We start from the raw sequence: 14,328 nt of genomic DNA on the forward strand, positions 1-14,328 counted from the left end.
GATCAGACTGCGATGGTCAGACTGGGGATGATCAGACTGCGATGGTCAGACTGGGGACGGTCAGAGTGGGGATGGTCAGACTGCGATGGTCAGAGTGTGGATTGTCAGACTGGGGATGGTCAGAGTGGGGATGGTCAGACTGGGGACGGTCAGACTGGGGATGATCAGACTGGGGACGGTCAGACTGGGGATGGTCAGGCTGGGGACGGTCAGACTGGGGATGGTCAGAGTGGGGATGATCAGACTCGGGTTGGTCAGAGTGGTATTGATCAGTCTGGGGATGGTCAGTCTGGGGACGGTGAGACGGGGGATGCTCAGAGTGGGGATGGTCAGACTGGGAACGGTCAGTGTGGGGATGGTCTGACTGGGGATGGCCAGTCTGGGGATGGTCAGACTGGGGATGGTCAGATTGGGGACGGTCAGAGTGGGGATGGTCAGAGTGGGGATGGTCAGACTGGGGATGGCCAGTCTGGGGATGGTCAGATTGGGGACGGTCAGAGTGGGGATGGTCAGAGTGGGGATGATCAGACTGGGGATGGTCAGAGTGGGGACGGTCAGACTGGGGATGGCCAGTCTGGGGATGGTCAGACTGGGGATGGTCAGATTGGGGACGGTCAGAGTGGGGATGGTCAGACTGGGGATGGTCAGAGTGGGGATGATCAGACTGGGGATGGTCAGAGTGGGGACGGTCAGACTGGGGACGGTCAGACTGGGGATGGTCAGACTGGGGATGGTCGGGACGGTCAGACTGGGGATGGTCAGAGTGGGGACGGTCAGACTGGGGACGGTCAGACTGGGGATGGTCAGACTGGGGATGGTCAGTCTGGGGATGGTCAGAGTGGGGATGGTCAGACTGGGGACGGTCAGACTGGGGATGGTCAGAATGCGGATGGTCAAACTGGGGATGGTCAGAGTGGGGATGGTCAGGCTGGGGATGGTCAGGTTGGGGATGATCAGGCTGGGGATGGTCAGGCTGGGGATGGTCAGACTGGGGATGGTCAGACTGGGGACGGTCAGAGTGGGGATGATCAGACTGGGGATGGTCAGACTGGGGACGGTCAGACTGGGGACGGTCAGAGTGGGGACGGTCAGACGGGGGATGGTCAGACTGGGGATGGTCAGAGTGGGGACGGTCAGACTGGGGACGGTCAGAGTGGGGATGGTCAGACTGGGGACGGTCAGAGTGGGGACGGTCAGAGTGGGGATGGTCAGACTGGGGATGGTCAGAGTGGGGATGGTCAGAGTGGGGACGGTCAGAGTGGGGATGGTCAGAGTGGGGATGGTCAGACTGGTGACGGTCAGACTGGGGATGATCAGACTGGGGATGGTCAGAGTGTGGACGGTCAGAGTGGGGACGGTCAGAGTGGGGATGGTCAGAGTGGGGATGGTCAGACTGTGGACGGTCAGAGTGGGGACAGTCAGAGTGGGGATGGTCAGACTGGTGACAGTCAGACTGGGGATGATCAGACTGGGGATGGTCAGAGTGTGGACGGTCAGAGTGGGGACGGTCAGAGTGGGGATGGTCAGACTGGGGACAGTCAGACTGGGGATGATCAGACTGGGGATAGTCAGAGTGTGGACGGTCAGAGTGGGGACGGTCAGAGTGGGGATGGTCAGAGTGGGGACGGTCAGAGTGGGGATGGTCAGACTGGGGACAGTCAGACTGGGGATGATCAGACTGGGGATGGTCAGAGTGTGGACGGTCAGAGTGGGGACGGTCAGAGTGGGGATGGTCAGAGTGGGGATGGTCAGACTGTGGACGGTCAGAGTGGGGACAGTCAGAGTGGGGATGGTCAGACTGGTGACGGTCAGAGTGGGGATGGTCAGAGTGGGGACAGTCAGAGTGGGGATGGTCAGACTGGTGACGGTCAGAGTGGGGATGGTCAGAGTGGGGACGGTCAGACTGGGGACGGTCAGAGTGGGGATGGTCAGACTGGGGACAGTCAGACTGGGGATGATCAGTGTGGGGATGGTCAGACTGGGAATGGTCAGAGTGGGGATGATCAGACTGGGGATGGTCATACTGGGGATGGTCAGACTGCGATGGTCAGAGTGGGGATGATCAGACTGGAATTGATCAGTCTGGGGATGGTCAGAGTGGGGACGGTCAGACTGAGGACGGTCAGAGTGGGGATGGTCAGACTGTGGACGGTCAGAGTGGGGACAGTCAGAGTGGGGATGGTCAGACTGGGGATCGTCAGAGTGGGGATGGTCAGAGTGGGGACGGTCAGATTGGGGATGGTCAGAGTGGGGATGGTCAGAGTGGGGATGGTCAGACTGGGGATGATCAGACTGCGATGGTCAGACTGGGGACGGTCAGAGTGGGGACGGTCAGAGTGTGGATTGTCAGACTGGGGATGATCAGACTGCGATGGTCAGACTGGGGACGGTCAGAGTGGGGATGGTCAGACTGCGATGGTCAGAGTGTGGATTGTCAGACTGGGGATGGTCAGAGTGGGGATGGTCAGACTGGGGATGATCAGACTGGGGATGGTCAGGCTGGGGATGGTCAGACTGGGGATGGTCAGACTGGGGTTGATCAGACTGGGGATGGTCAGACTGGGAATGGTCAGACTGGGGATGATCAGACTGGGGATGATCAGACTGGGGATGGTCAGAGTGGGGATGATCAGACTGGGGATGATCAGACTGGGGATGGTCAGAGTGGGGATGGTCAGACTGGGGATGGTCAGGCTGGGGATGGTCAGGCTGGGGATGGTCAGACTGGGGTTGATCAGACTGGGGATGGTCAGACTGGGGATGGTCAGACTGGGGATGATCAGACTGGGGATGATCAGACTGGGGATGATCAGACTGGGGACGGTCAGACTGGGGATGGTCAGGCTGGGGATGGTCAGACTGGGGACGGTCAGACTGGGGATGGTCAGGCTGGGGATGGTCAGACTGGGGATGGTCAGAGTGGGGATGATCAGACTCGGGTTGGTCAGAGTGGAATTGATCAGTCTGGGGATGGTCAGTCTGGGGACGGTGAGACGGAGGATGCTCAGAGTGGGGATGGTCAGGCTGGGGATGATCAGACTGGGGATGGTCAGAGTGGGGATGGTCAGACTGGGGACGGTCAGTGTGGGGATGGTCAGACTGGGGATGGTCAGATTGGGGACGGTCAGAGTGGGGATGGTCAGAGTGGGGATGGTCAGACTGGGGACGGTCAGACTGGGGATGGTCAGACGTGATGGTCAGAATGCGGATGGTCAGACTGGGGATGGTCAGACTGGGGATGATCAGACTGGGGATGGTCAGAGTGGGGATGGTCAGTCTGGGGATGGTCAGACTGGTGATGGTCAGAATGCGGATGGTCAGACTGGGGATGATCAGACTGGGGATGGTTAGGCTGGGGACCGTCAGAGTGGGGATGGTCAGTCTGGGGATGGTCAGAGTGGTGATGGTCAGACTGGGGACGGTCAGACTGGGGATGGTCAGACTGGGGACGGTCAGACTGGGGATGGTCAGACTGGGGATGGTCAGAGTGGGAATGGTCAGAGTGGGGACGGACAGACTGGAGACGGTCAGATTGGGGATGGTCAGAGTGGGGACGGACAGACTGGAGACGGTCAGATTGGGGATGGTCAGAGTGTGGACGGTCAGAGTGGGGATGGTCAGGCTGGGGATGATCAGACTGGGGATGGTCAGAGTGGGGATGGTCAGACTGGGGATGGTCAGAGTGGGGATGGTCAGGCTGGGGATGGTCAGAGTGGGGATGGTCAGAGTGGGGATGGTCAGGCTGGGGATGGTCAGAGTGGGGATGGTCAGGCTGGGGAAGGTCAGGCTGGGGATGGTCAGAGTGGGGATGGTCAGGCTGGGGAAGGTCAGGCTGGGGATGGTCAGAGTGGGGATGGTCAGACTGGGGTTGATCAGACTGGGGATGGTCAGAGTGGGGATGGTCAGGCTGGGGAAGGTCAGGCTGGGGATGGTCAGAGTGGGGATGGTCAGACTGGGGACGGTCAGACTGGGGATGATCAGACTGGGGACGGTCAGAGTGGGGATGATCAGACTGGGGATGATCAGGCTGGGGAAGGTCAGGCTGGGGATGGTCAGAGTGGGGATGGTCAGACTGGGGACGGTCAGACTGGGGATGATCAGACTGGGGATGGTCAGAGTGGGGATGGTCAGACTGGGGTTGGTCAGGCTGGGGACGGTCAGACTGGGGATGGTCAGACTCGGGTTGGTCAGAGTGGTATTGATCAGTCTGGGGATGGTCAGACTGGGGATGGTCAGATTGGGGACGGTCAGAGTGGGGATGGTCAGACTGGGGATGGTCAGAGTGGGGATGATCAGACTGGGGATGGTCAGAGTGGGGACGGTCAGACTGGGGACGGTCAGACTGGGGATGGTCAGACTGGGGATGGTCAGAGTGGGGACGGTCAGACTGGGGATGGTCAGAGTGGGGACGGTCAGACTGGGGATGGTCAGACTGGGGATGATCAGACTGGGGATGGTCAGAGTGGGGATGGTCAGACTGGGGACGGTCAGACTGGGGATGGTCAGACTGGGGATGGTCAGTCTGGGGATGGTCAGACTGGGGATGGTCAGAATGCGGATGGTCAAACTGGGGATGGTCAGAGTGGGGATGGTCAGGCTGGGGATGGTCAGGCTGGGGATGATCAGGCTGGGGATGGTCAGGCTGGGGATGGTCAGACTGGGGATGGTCAGACTGGGGACGGTCAGAGTGGGGATGATCAGACTGGGGATGGTCAGACTGGGGACGGTCAGACTGGGGACGGTCAGAGTGGGGACGGTCAGACGGGGGATGGTCAGACTGGGGATGGTCAGAGTGGGGACGGTCAGACTGGGGACGGTCAGAGTGGGGATGGTCAGACTGGGGACGGTCAGAGTGGGGATGGTCGGACTGGGGATGGTCAGAGTGGTGATGGTCAGAGTGGGGACAGTCAGACTGGGGATGATCAGACTGGGAATGGTCAGAGTGTGGACGGTCAGAGTGTGGACGGTCAGAGTGGGGATGGTCAGAGTGGGGATGGTCAGACTGTGGACGGTCAGAGTGGGGACAGTCAGAGTGGGGATGGTCAGACTGGGGACAGTCAGACTGGGGATGATCAGACTGGGAATGGTCAGAGTGTGGACGGTCAGAGTGTGGACGGTCAGAGTGGGGATGGTCAGAGTGGGGATGGTCAGACTGTGGACGGTCAGAGTGGGGACAGTCAGAGTGGGGATGGTCAGACTGGTGACGGTCAGAGTGGGGATGGTCAGAGTGGGGACGGTCAGACTGGGGACGGTCAGAGTGGGGATGGTCAGACTGGGGACAGTCAGACTGGGGATGATCAGTGTGGGGATGATCAGACTGGGGATGGTCATACTGGGGATGGTCAGACTGGGGATGGTCAGAGTGGGGATGGTCAGAGTGGGGACGGTCAGATTGGGGATGGTCAGAGTGGGGATGGTCAGAGTGGTGATGGTCAGAGTGGGGATGGTCAGACTGGGGATGATCAGACTGCGATGGTCAGACTGGGGATGATCAGACTGCGATGGTCAGACTGGGGACGGTCAGAGTGGGGATGGTCAGACTGCGATGGTCAGAGTGTGGATTGTCAGACTGGGGATGGTCAGAGTGGGGATGGTCAGACTGGGGACGGTCAGACTGGGGATGATCAGACTGGGGACGGTCAGACTGGGGATGGTCAGGCTGGGGACGGTCAGACTGGGGATGGTCAGAGTGGGGATGATCAGACTCGGGTTGGTCAGAGTGGTATTGATCAGTCTGGGGATGGTCAGTCTGGGGACGGTGAGACGGGGGATGCTCAGAGTGGGGATGGTCAGACTGGGAACGGTCAGTGTGGGGATGGTCTGACTGGGGATGGCCAGTCTGGGGATGGTCAGACTGGGGATGGTCAGATTGGGGACGGTCAGAGTGGGGATGGTCAGAGTGGGGATGGTCAGACTGGGGATGGCCAGTCTGGGGATGGTCAGATTGGGGACGGTCAGAGTGGGGATGGTCAGAGTGGGGATGATCAGACTGGGGATGGTCAGAGTGGGGACGGTCAGACTGGGGATGGCCAGTCTGGGGATGGTCAGACTGGGGATGGTCAGATTGGGGACGGTCAGAGTGGGGATGGTCAGACTGGGGATGGTCAGAGTGGGGATGATCAGACTGGGGATGGTCAGAGTGGGGACGGTCAGACTGGGGACGGTCAGACTGGGGATGGTCAGACTGGGGATGGTCGGGACGGTCAGACTGGGGATGGTCAGAGTGGGGACGGTCAGACTGGGGATGGTCAGACTGGGGATGATCAGACTGGGGATGGTCAGAGTGGGGATGGTCAGACTGGGGACGGTCAGACTGGGGATGGTCAGACTGGGGATGGTCAGTCTGGGGATGGTCAGAGTGGGGATGGTCAGACTGGGGACGGTCAGACTGGGGATGGTCAGAATGCGGATGGTCAAACTGGGGATGGTCAGAGTGGGGATGGTCAGGCTGGGGATGGTCAGGTTGGGGATGATCAGGCTGGGGATGGTCAGGCTGGGGATGGTCAGACTGGGGATGGTCAGACTGGGGACGGTCAGAGTGGGGATGATCAGACTGGGGATGGTCAGACTGGGGACGGTCAGACTGGGGACGGTCAGAGTGGGGACGGTCAGACGGGGGATGGTCAGACTGGGGATGGTCAGAGTGGGGACGGTCAGACTGGGGACGGTCAGAGTGGGGATGGTCAGACTGGGGACGGTCAGAGTGGGGACGGTCAGAGTGGGGATGGTCAGACTGGGGATGGTCAGATTGGGATGGTCAGAGTGGGGACGGTCAGAGTGGGGATGGTCAGAGTGGGGATGGTCAGACTGGTGACGGTCAGACTGGGGATGATCAGACTGGGGATGGTCAGAGTGTGGACGGTCAGAGTGGGGACGGTCAGAGTGGGGATGGTCAGAGTGGGGATGGTCAGACTGTGGACGGTCAGAGTGGGGACAGTCAGAGTGGGGATGGTCAGACTGGTGACAGTCAGACTGGGGATGATCAGACTGGGGATGGTCAGAGTGTGGACGGTCAGAGTGGGGACGGTCAGAGTGGGGATGGTCAGACTGGGGACAGTCAGACTGGGGATGATCAGACTGGGGATGGTCAGAGTGTGGACGGTCAGAGTGGGGACGGTCAGAGTGGGGATGGTCAGAGTGGGGACGGTCAGAGTGGGGATGGTCAGACTGGGGACAGTCAGACTGGGGATGATCAGACTGGGGATGGTCAGAGTGTGGACGGTCAGAGTGGGGACGGTCAGAGTGGGGATGGTCAGAGTGGGGATGGTCAGACTGTGGACGGTCAGAGTGGGGACAGTCAGAGTGGGGATGGTCAGACTGGTGACGGTCAGAGTGGGGATGGTCAGAGTGGGGACAGTCAGAGTGGGGATGGTCAGACTGGTGACGGTCAGAGTGGGGATGGTCAGAGTGGGGACGGTCAGACTGGGGACGGTCAGAGTGGGGATGGTCAGACTGGGGACAGTCAGACTGGGGATGATCAGTGTGGGGATGGTCAGTCTGGGAATGGTCAGAGTGGGGATGATCAGACTGGGGATGGTCATACTGGGGATGGTCAGACTGCGATGGTCAGAGTGGGGATGATCAGACTGGAATTGATCAGTCTGGGGATGGTCAGAGTGGGGACGGTCAGACTGAGGACGGTCAGAGTGGGGATGGTCAGACTGTGGACGGTCAGAGTGGGGACAGTCAGAGTGGGGATGGTCAGACTGGGGATCGTCAGAGTGGGGATGGTCAGAGTGGGGACGGTCAGATTGGGGATGGTCAGAGTGGGGATGGTCAGAGTGGGGATGGTCAGACTGGGGATGATCAGACTGCGATGGTCAGACTGGGGACGGTCAGAGTGGGGACGGTCAGAGTGTGGATTGTCAGACTGGGGATGATCAGACTGCGATGGTCAGACTGGGGACGGTCAGAGTGGGGATGGTCAGACTGCGATGGTCAGAGTGTGGATTGTCAGACTGGGGATGGTCAGAGTGGGGATGGTCAGTGTGGGGAAGGTCAGAGTGTATAGTTTAATATCTGGGTGACTGGGGTGCAGGAGTCATGCATCTGTTTTCAGTCTGCATTGTATTCTGTGTTGCACATTTATAACATTTATTATGGTGGTTAGTCATGTGGGTGGCGGTGTGGTAAAAGTGAAGGGAATAAATTACATATTCTTGCCTTATTCTGATTAGTTTTTAAGCTGGAGAATGGCGGGTGTGTTATCTTTTGTTGACCCTTTAACTTCACTTAAATACATTAGAAATCACTTAACTCTGCTCTACATTTAATATCACCAGTTTTAGTTTCAGTAGTTTGGGATCATATTGTTTGCTCGTTGCTATTGAAGGATCAGAAATCTTTTTTTGACTTTGAACATCATTTATGGATTGGACCAGAGCACATCATACAAGATAGCTCCCTGTGCTTGGTCTCTAACAAAGGCATTGGTTTGGTTTGTTTGAGAGCCGCTACAGGCACGTTGGCCTTCATAAATGGAAGTATTGAGTACAGGAGTTGGGATGTTATGTTGAAGCTGTCTAAAATGTTGGTGAAGACTAATTTGGAGCGTTGTGTGCAGTTTTGGTCACAATGACAGGAAAGATGTCAATAAGATTGAAAGAGTGCAAAGAAAATTTACAAAGATTCTGCTGGGACTTGAGGACCTGAGTTTTAGGGAAAGGTTAAATAGGTTAGGACTTTATTCCCTGGAATGTAGAAGAATGAGGGAAGATTTGATAGAGGTGTACAAAATTATGAGGGGTATAGATAGGTAAATGAAAGTAGGCTTTTCCACTGAGGTTGGGTGAGATTACAACTAGAGGTCATGGGTTAAGGGTGAAAGGTGAAATGTTTAAGGGGAACATGAGAGGAAACTTCTTCACTCAGAGGATGGTGAGATTATGAACAAGCTGCCTGCATGAGTGGTGGATGCGGGTCAATTTCAAAACTTTGTATGGGTACATGGATGGGAGGTAAATGGAAGGTGATGGTCTGGGACTAGGCAGCATAATAGTTTGGCATGGGCTAGATGGGCCGAAGGGCCCATTTCTGTAGTGCAGTTTTCCATAACTCTAAGAGTAAGAGATAATTTAAAAGGATGTGGCCAAGACTTCCGAAGCTACGTTTTAGGGAAAGGTTGAATAGATTAGGACTTTATTCCCTGGAGTGTAGGAGAATGAGGGGAGGTATTAGAGAGGGATACAAAATTATGTGAGGTATAGATAGGGTAAATGCACACAGGCTTTTCCCACTGAGGGTGGGTGAGATTACAACTAGCAGTCATGGGTTAAGGGTGAAAGGTGAAAGGGATACGTGATAGAGCACTTCTTCACTCAGAGGGTGGTGTGAATGTGGAGCGGGCTGCCAGCAGAAGTGTTGGATGTGGGTTAGGACAGGTTTGGGTAAGTACATGGATAGGAAGAGTGTGGAGGGCTATGGCCTTGGTGCGGGATGACAGGACTAGGCAGAACAACAGTTTGACAGAGGCAAGGTGGGCTGAAGAGGCTGTTTCTGTGCTCTGTGACTCTAATTTCCAATAAGTTGAGGGTCAACGCAGACTCAGTGAGACAAATGGCCTATTCTTGTGCAATGATCCTGTGAGTTTGCCCTTCACCTATGTCAGGTTGGTTGATCTATAATTATATCATCTATCTATCTAATCAACCTTTATTATGTACCAGTGATCTTCCAGCATTTAGCATTTGCAGCCAGTGTGGGACTAGAATTTAAAAGCAAGGATGTAATGCTGAGGTTGTGCTCGGACATTCGGTCAGACTGCATTTGGAGTATTATCAGCTGTTCTGTGCCCCTTATCTAAGAAAAGATCCGCTGACATTGGAGAGGGTTCAGAGAAGGTTCATGAGAATTGAAAGGCCTAGATAGAGTGGATATGGAGAGGATGTTTCTTATAGTGGGGGAGTTGAGGTCCAGAGAGCACAGCTTCACAAAAGAGGGGTGTCCATTTAGAAAAGAGATGAGGAAGAATTTCTTTAGCCGGAGGGTGGTGAATCTGTGAGACTCCTTGCCACAGAGGGCTGTGGCTTAATTCTGCTCCTACTGTCTGTTGTCGTTATATCTCTCCGTGCCCTGTGGCACATTGGGCAGCAACCTTGCTGTTTCTTTAGCATTTTGTCTGTTTTTTACAAGAATGAGTTCTAGCTCACTGCTCAACCCAGCACAGATGGAAAGCGTGCAAAGAGCCGCACAGATTCGAACCCAGGACCACTCACCTCAAAGTCCCGTGTGGATGCCACTGCACCCTGGCCGGCACCTACAGTATCTTTTATGGTCCAATGATTTAGAGCTTCAATTATTTCCTTCTTTAATTCACTTAATTGAAAGAGATAAGCTAACAGTCTTGGCAGTATATCTCCTTACAGTGATCTCAAACCCCTTATTATTCTGACTCTCAGTGTGTTTATCCTTTCCAGTACATCACATACCTCATACTCAACTGCAGTATATTTATCATCCCCTTCCTTTGTGTAGACAAACGCAATGTAATCATTATGAACCACCTCCACACATGCATTGTGTCTTGGGCCTCCAGCAGGTCTGACTCATTCCTTGGCTGTCGACTTGCTTCTTTGTAAGACATCTTCAGTTTCCCGTATATCACTTCATTTGCAATTTAATTTTCTCCAATGCTTTAGAGTAAACAGGAATGAGTTATAGGCAGAAATCTAGCCAGTAGATTCAAGTGATTTATACCACACAAGAATTCAATGATCCAGACAGCAGAATTGCTTGCCAGACAGTCTGTGTGCCATCACCAAAGATCCTTCATACTTGGCCATTCCTTCTTCTCCCCTCTTCCCTCCAGCTTGAAAACATACACCAACAGGCTCAATCAGACTCCAGAACAGACCTCGTGTACATTACCTTTGATCTCTCAATCTAACTCGTCTGCCCACACTGCAGTCTGGTACCATTGTTCTGGGCTTCACTGGATGTACTTGGTTCAGAAAAAGAGGGAGATCTACAATAAATATGGGCAGCATGGAGTAAATGAGGTGCTCGAAGAATATAGAGAATGTAAAAAGAACCTTAAGAAAGAAATTAGAAAAGCTAAAAGAAGATACGAGGTTGCTTTGGCAAGTAAGGTGAAAATAAATCCAAAGGGTTTCTGCAGTTATATTAATAGCAAACAGATAGTGAGGGATAAAATTGGTCCCATAGAAAATTCAGAGTGGACAGCTACGTGTGGAGCCAAAAGAGATGGGGGAGATTTTGAACAATTTCTTTTCTTCGGTATTCACTAAAGAGAACGATATTGAATTGTGTAAGGTAAGAGAAACAAGTAGGGTAGTTATGGAAACTATGATGATTAAAGAGGAGGAAGTACTGGTGCTTTTAAGGAATATAAAAATGGATAAATTTCCGAGTCTTGATAGGATCTTCCCTAGGACCTTGAGGGAAGTTAGTGTAGAAATAGCAGGGGCTCTGACAGAAATATTTCAAGTGTCATTAGCAACGGGGATGGTGTCAGAGGATTGACGTTTTGCTCATATTGTTCCATTGTTTAAAAAGGGTTCTAAGAGTAACCCTAACAACTATAGGCCTGTAAGTTTGACATCAGTGGTGGGTAAATTAATGGAAAGTATTCTTAGAGATGGTATATATAATTATCTGGATAGGCAGGGTCTGATTAGGAACAGTCAACATGGATTTGTGCATGGAAGGTCATGTTTGACAAATCTTATTATATTTTTTGAAGAGGTTACTAGGAAAGTTGACAAGGGTAAAGCAGTGAATGTCGTCTATATGGACTTTAGGAAGGCCTTTGACAAGGTTCCACATGGAAGGTTAGTTAGGAAGGTTCAATCGTAAGGTATTAATATTGAAGTAGTAAAATGGATGGCTGGATGGGAGATGCCAGAGAGTAGTGGTGGATAACTGTTTGTCAGGTTGGAGGCCGGTGACTAGTGGTGTGCCTCAGGGATCTGTACTGAGTCCAATGTTGTTTGTCATATACGTTAATGATCTGGATGATGGGGTGGTAAATTGGATTAGTCCTCTGAGTCCTGATGAAGGGTCTCGGCCTGAAACGTCGACAGTGCTTCTCTCTATAGATGCTGCCTGGCCTGCTGTGTTCCACCAGCATTTTGTGTGTGTTGCTTGAATTTCCAGCATCTGCAGATTTCCTCGTGTTTGTGGATAATGAAGTAGGTTTTCAAAGCTTGCAAAGAGACTTAGGCCAGTTAGAAGAGTGGGCTAAAAGATGGCAGATGGAGTTTAATGCTGATAAGTGTGAGGTGCTACATTTTGGTGAGAATAATCCAAATAGGACATACATGGTAAATGGTAGGACATTGAAGAATGTAGTAGAACAGAGTGATCTGGGAATAATGGTGCATAGTTCACTGAAGGGTGGAATCTCATGTGGATAGGGTGGTGAAGAAAGCTTTTGGTATGCTGGCCTTTATAAATCAGAACATTGAGTATAGGAGTTGGGATGTAATGTTAAAATTGTGCAAGGCATTGGTGAGGCCAAATTTGGAGTATTGTGTACAGTTCTGGTCACCGAATTATAGGAAAGATGTCAACAAAATAGAGAGAGTACAGAGAAGATTTACTAGAATGTTACCTGGGTTTCAGCACCTAAGTTACAGAGAAAGGTTGAACAAGTTAGGTCTTTACTCTTTGGATTGTAGAAAGTTGAGGGGGAACTTGATAGAGGTATTTAAAATTATGAAGGGGATAGATAGAGTTGACGTGGATAGGTGACTTCCATTGAGAGTAGGGGAGATTCAAACAAGAGGACATGAGTTGAGAGTTAGGGGGCAAAAACTTAGGGGTAACACGAGGGGGAATTTCTTTACTCAGAGAGTGGTAGATGTGTGGAATGAGCTTCCAGTAGAAGTGGTAGAGGCAGGTTTGATATTGTCATTTAAAGTAAAATTGGACTGGAAAGGAATGGAGGGTTATGGGCTGAGTGCAGGTCGGTGGGACTAGGTGCAAGTAAGCATTCAGCATGGACTGGAAGGGCCGAGATGGCCTGTTTCCGTGCTGTAATTGTTATCTGGTTGTACTGATGTTTGCAGATGGTCTCTGTGGCTGGCAAAGATGATTATGTTCTCTGGCTGTACATGTGACAATTATAAACCAATCACCAACCTAAACTTAATATTGCAGATCCTCAAGGTTGTGCAAACACAGAGCAACATGCACAAAATTCTGGAGGAGCTCAGGGGGTCAGGCAGCTGCTGGAACAAGCAGTCAATGTTTCAGGCGAGATTCTTCATCGGGATTGGAAAGGAAGGGTGAAAGGTCAGAATGAGTTGAGAGGAGGGGAAGGAGGGCAAGATTGGAGAGGGGACTTCACCAAACTCCTGATGAGGAGAAGATTCAAATTCCGTCAGGGTAGGCATACCTCTGTGGAGCAGCAAATCACAAGAAGTTCAACAGATGCTGGGAATTCAGAGCAACACACACAAAACTCAGCAGGTCAGGGGAATAAACAGTGGACATTTGGGGCCGAGACCCTGCATTACACTGGAAAAGAAAGGGAAAGAAGCCAGAATAAGAAGATGGTGGGGGGGGGGGGGGAGCGGGGCAGTACGTGATAGGTGAGACCAGGTGAACAGGTAGGTGGCTGGGTCAGAATCACAGTCTTATGCCCCTTACTTTCCAGTCCAGCCCAAAACACTGTCTGTTCATTTCCCACCATGGCGACCGAGGGAACTGCAGAGAACTCCAAGATTTTGTGTATATTGCTCTAATGTCATTACAGTTTATACTCTATCTGTGGTACCACTGAATGGTGACAGGAGTAACAAGTCTCTCTCTCTCTCTCTCTCTCTCTCTCTCTCTCTCTCTCTCTCTCTCTCTCTCTCTCTCCCCCACTCTCTCACCCTCTTCACTTCCCACACTCCCTTTCTCTCCCCCATCCCCTTCCCTCTCTCTCTCTCCCCCCTCTCTCTCTTCCCCCTGTCTCCCTCCCTCTCTCTCTCTCTCTCTCTCTCTCTCTCTCTCCCTCCCTCTCTGTCTCTCTCTCCCCCTCTGTTTGTCCCTCCCTCTCTCTCTCTCTCTCTCTCTGCCTTGTTCTCTGATTCTGCCTTGCCTGCTCTCTCCTGCTCTCTTACTCATTCTCTGTCTCTCGCTGCCTCACGTTGTCATTCTCTCTCTGCCTCGCTCGCACACTCTCTTTCTCCTGATATCTCATTCTCTCTCTCTCCCACTCTCTCTGTCCCACCCTCTTTCTCTCTCTCCCCTCTCCCTCTCTCTGTCTCTCTCTCCCCTACTCTCCCCCTCTTGCTCTTCCCCCACTCTGTCTCTCCCAATCTCTCCCCCAACTCTCTCCCCAATCTCTCTCTCTCCCTCACCCCTCCACTCTCTCTCTCC

The 14,328-nt window shown here is 52.9% G+C and overlaps 1 protein-coding gene across 1 annotated transcript in view; it reads left to right on the forward strand.

The window, feature by feature from the left end:
- si:dkey-91i10.2 (uncharacterized protein LOC555224 homolog) overlaps positions 1–14,328 on the forward strand; it is a 303,051-nt gene that overhangs the window by 93,694 nt on the left and 195,029 nt on the right. The window lies entirely within an intron of this gene.

Source organism: Hypanus sabinus, chromosome 4 (assembly GCF_030144855.1).
Source record: "Hypanus sabinus isolate sHypSab1 chromosome 4, sHypSab1.hap1, whole genome shotgun sequence".
Lineage (NCBI taxonomy): Eukaryota > Metazoa > Chordata > Chondrichthyes > Myliobatiformes > Dasyatidae > Hypanus > Hypanus sabinus.